The sequence below is a fragment of the Callithrix jacchus genome, chromosome 7 (genome assembly GCF_049354715.1).
Source record: "Callithrix jacchus isolate 240 chromosome 7, calJac240_pri, whole genome shotgun sequence".
NCBI classification, from domain to species: domain Eukaryota; kingdom Metazoa; phylum Chordata; class Mammalia; order Primates; family Cebidae; genus Callithrix; species Callithrix jacchus.
The window spans coordinates 79,761,231-79,766,353 of record NC_133508.1 but is presented as its reverse complement, the minus strand read 5'-3'; the positions used below and the strand labels follow the sequence as shown (position 1 = coordinate 79,766,353).

At 39.0% G+C, this 5,123-nt stretch overlaps 1 pseudogene; it reads right to left on the bottom strand.

Moving 5' to 3' along the window:
• Positions 1–1,086: 1,086 nt before the first annotated feature.
• On the bottom strand, positions 1,087–1,844 carry LOC100405262 (UMP-CMP kinase pseudogene; annotated as a pseudogene).
• Positions 1,845–5,123: the final 3,279 nt, after the last annotated feature.

Sequence of the window (5,123 nt, the reverse complement as noted above, 5' to 3'; positions counted from 1 at the left end):
CACAAAATATACATTATCCACAAAATCTAATGATATATCTAAAGATATACAAAGACTCAAAACAAGGGGATGGAAAAAACTCACCAACCAAATGGAGAGCAAAAATAAATAAATAAAAAGCAGGAGTTGCAATTTTCACACTTAATAAAATAGATTTCAAAGCTACAAGGATACAAGGGTAAAAGGATTAATGCAACAATAAGAGATCTTAACACCCAGATACATAAGACACATAATGAGATTTAGATTCAACGAGACAACAAATTGATAACGATATCCAGGACTTGAACTCAGAGCCAGAACAAATAAACACAATAGAGGTCTCCATTTTAAACACATGAAATATGCATTAACCACTTTAAACACTCAAAATATTGATCGGCCATTATTGAAACCCATTTTAGGAATGAAGTAATATTCCTATTTCCCTCTTTTTCTTTTTTTCCCCTTTTTCTCTTTAAAAAAAAAAGAAACTTAGGGTGGCTCCGGGCACGGTGGCTTACTCCTGTAATCCAGCACTTTGTGAGGCTGAGGAGGGTGGATCACTGGGTCAGGAGATCAAGACCATCCTGGCTAACATGGTGAAACCCCATCTGCACTAAAAATACAAAAAATTAGCTGGGCATAGTGGCACTCGTCTGTAGTCCCAGCTACTTGCGAGGCTGAGGCAGGAGAATCACTTGAACCCGGGAGGCGAAGGTTGCAGTGATCCAAGATCACGCCACTGCACAAAAAGAAAAAAAAAAGAGAAAGTGGGTATCCATAAATCTTAACACATTGTAATTATTAAAGGGATAGATATGTATGCATACTAAAAAGTTTTGCTCACAGAAGGCACAAAGTATAAAAACGATATTCTTTTTGAATTAAAAAAAAATAAACTAGCTGATACCCTTCTTTGTTTAGTGAGCACCATAACTAAGATGAAGTTAAACCTGAATTCACTGTCTGTTCCTGTGACCAAAATAGAAACATAAATTTAATTTGTTTTACCATATACTTTCCAGCCACTAACTGAGATGTAGTTATGAAAGATTAAAATTGCCTTAACAAGGGCAGTTTTGATAGCAGCTATCAAAACAGTATTTAAGCATTATTTCAAGGATGCTTTCAGGTTTAGAATTAGCCTTCCTTGTCAAAAGTCTTCACAACTTCATCAAAAACTTCATCAACATATTTAGAAGCATCTATTTTCTTCACTTTCCCCATTTCTTCATATAAGTCAGTAATCAGTTTTGTTGAGTGAAGGTAGGTCTGAATTCTCTTTTACAAGCTCTCTCTGTTGTCATCACTCCCACCACTACTCTTTCCCCTCTCAAGACATTGTTCAATACAGATCTCATTATTACAGACAAAAAACAGAACGAAAGATACATCTGCCTTCCCATCCATGGTCTTGTTCCAACCTTGAAGGTTGTCTTGATTTCTTGGAAACCCATCAATCAATAATTTATTCTTCTGAGCATTGGCAGCCATTGTCTGATCCATTTCCCTCTTTAATAAACTGATGGTTATCTCAACTGGTACAATCTTTCCTTCTTTAATGTACTTTTCAATAAGTACTCCATACTGTGAATCTGGGTTCTTCCTTTCATCATGAAGCAGCTCTCATGCAGAAAGGTGTGTGTGGCCATATTTCTCGACGATGTGGGTGCACTGTGTCCCCTTGACGGCGCTGGGGCCGCTGAGGATGAACACGACCAGTGGCTTCATGAGATGGGGAGGGCGGAGGAGAATCGGGTGGTGGTTCTGCAGGAAGAAGCTAAAGCCCAGGACGTGGAGCAGCCGGCTGCGGCAGTGGCTCAGCATACACCGCGCCTCGGCCGGACGCTGAGGGAGCTGACAGCAGCTGGCACGACACGGGGCAGGGGCAGAAGTTTCTTATTATCCACCTTCTGAAGCCTAATTCTGTCAATGGAACACACTTGTTCTCCATCAGGCCATGTTTCCTGGATGATGAGGAACTGTGATCCCTTGTAGAAGGAGAGGCATTCTGATTTTGGATATTCTCAGCCTTTTTACAATGGTTTCTTCCCATCATTGTAAATTTATCCACCTGTTATCTTTGTAATTACTGACTTTCAAATTAGGTCTCTGAGTGGACATCCAACTTGTTGATTCCCAGTGCCGGAATCTGAGCAACCCACTGTGCCAGCTAAAACAGCGGCATTAAGATTTGTGGTGCTTTTCTGCCCAGGAATCTCCAGTCTGGCTTCTTCTTGAGTCCCTTTTTCAATCAGCTGAATAGGTGACTCTGCCTTCCTGGAGCTCCAAACTTTGACAAAAAGGGGACCTAGTCCCATTTACTCTGCACCAAGAACCGCCGCGCTGGCCATAAGAGTTGCGCTGGTGACCCGTGGGGCTCCGCTGGGAATCTCCTGGTCCGTGAGCAACGAAAATTCGTCTGAAAGTGTGGCATCCTCTCGTTCTCTGAACTTCCACTGGAAGCTACAATCCTGAGCTGTTAGTAATCGGCCATCTTGGATCTCTCTCCTGTGTTTAAATTTTTGTAAGTGGTAGCATGATGTCAATATAACTCAGAAAAAATTTTAACTCAGCTTCATGTTTCTGACATCTGCTTATTTGATAATTATGGGGATAACTCATTCTCTTTAATAAGCATCTGAGCTTATTTCAGTTGTCCCATTTCCTATTGTTGAATATTGGTTTATTTCCAATTTTTCACTATTTAAATAATTGTATGACTAATGACTTTGGGCATTTCTCCATATGTACACATTTTTTAATGCATAGAAGTAGACTTTGAAGATTGCAGAATCAAAGGAATTTCCAATGTATTAGATACTGCAAAGTATTTTTCCATGTAGTTATACCAACTACACCTCTCACCCTCACCAATGCTTGACATTGTTTATCCATCTCAAACATTCTAATGTGTCCATCCATCTCATAGATGAAACGCGGCAACATCATTTTTTGTTTCATTTGCAATTCCCTGGTTGCCAGTGAGTTTAATATCTCTTCAGGAGATTGTTGTTAGTGTCGTGTAGTGCAGCAGGCTCTGGAGTCAGACCGCAGGGTTTCAATTCCAGTTCCATCCTTTATCAACTCAGTGACAATGGGCAAGTAGCCTAACTTCTCTGACTCTCACTTCCTCATCTGGAACTGGAAGGAACATAGTATATACATGAGAAGGTTTTTAGGAGTAAATGATATAATACATGGAAAGTGCTTTCTGTAGTGAGTAACAAATACTAAGTGCTCAATGAATGAGGTATTATCTTTTCTTAATGTATAGCTTGTTATACATTTGGGGCATTAATTTTTTGTCTATTACATCCAATGAAAATATCTTCTATAAGTTTATTATCTCTTTTCTTTATTTAAAGTTTAAGAAACTTTTAAAAAGTTTTTACTTTATTGAAAGGAACACATTTTAAAGCATATTTATGTTTTAAAATATTATAAAACAGAAATGAAAAAAAGAAGAAAATAAAAATTATTCATTACCTTAGACCTGGAGATAACTACTAACATTCCAGTGTTGGTTGGGTGCAGTGGCTCACGTCTGTAATCCCAGCACTTTGGAAGGCTGAGGCTGGCAGGTTGCTTGAGCCCAGGAGTTCGAGACCAGCTTGGGCAACATGGTGAAACCCTGTCTCTACAAAAAATGAAAAATTATCGGGACACAGTGACATGTTCCCAACTACTGGGAGGGCTGAGGCGGGAAAATTATCTGAGCCTCGGGAGGTTGAGGCTACACTGAGCCATGATCATGTGACTGCATTCCAGCCTGGGTGACAGAGTGAAACCCCCTCTAAAAAAATCAACCCCCCCCAACATATTCCAGTGTCTGATGTAGGGTTTAAGCTTTTAAAATTGCTTCTGTTGATTTTTTTGAAGAAATGTACATAATATCCCCCTTTTTTTTTTTTGAGATGGAGTCTCACTCTGTCACCCAGGCTGGAGTGCAATGGCACAATCTTGGCTCACTGCAACCTCCGCCTCCCAGGTTCAAGCAATTCTCCTGCCTTAGCCTCCTGAGTAGCTGGGATTAACAGGTACATGCCACCACACCCAGCTAACTTTTGTATTTTTAGTAGAGACAGGGTTTCAACATCTTGGCCAGACTGGTCTCGAACTCCTGACCTTGTGATCCACCCACCTCGGCCTGCCAAACTGCTGGGATTACAGGCATGAACCACCACACCCAGCCCATAACATTCTTAAACAATTTATTTGTTTTCATGAATTTTGAACTGAATTATACAGCATTTATTCTTCTGTAACTTGCCGTATTCACCCAATAATAGTTTCTCTGACATTTATTTATGTTTATTTCTTTTCACTGCTGAAGAGTATTCTTTACATTTCCTTATGGTGAATAGAAGAGAACAGAAAAGAATAATGACTTTTGATGAAGAGAATTCTTAATTTAATGCAGATGAACTTATGAATCTTTTCCTTTGTCATTATAAAGTGAACAAATGTCAAAGATTTCACTGAGCTCATCAACTCATGAAGGAACCAATAGGGTATTAGGACTGGTTTCAAGCAAGAATTTGAATTATAGAGATTTACATTCTCTATTGAACAAACTTCATTTGTATTGTGATTAATAGAAATCATTTGTATTGCTGTGAGCATATTGCATTGCATTGCATATGCTATTATAGAATTGCATAGTTATCCTATAATTTAACAGCTATACCCGCAGAGTTGTAAAACTCCTCAGTCCTTAGACAGTCAATCAAAGGTGCACACTTTGACTGCCTATGAGATAATCTTCAGAGGACCTGTTAGATGACACCCTAAACCACACTGAGAGGGCTCTAAGTAATTAACCCCTCTTGCCTTTTTGTAAGTCTTAGATGCTCTTTTTCTGACAATAGCCCCTCTCATGATCTTAAATAATCTTCAAAGATTATTTTTGATCACAAAAAGACTGGTCTCATTATGTTTATATAGATGTAATAAGAACGTTAACCATACAGGCTTTTTTGAGTCTGCTTTGCAAATCTAGAGACATGCAGTATTGAGCAACTTCTAAAGCCAAAGAATAACCTCTGGTCTGAAAGTTTTCATAAACAGTCTTAAATTTGGCTTTAAACATCCGCTGTTATTTGCTATACCTCCAAATTCACTGAGGTTCTCACTGGCCA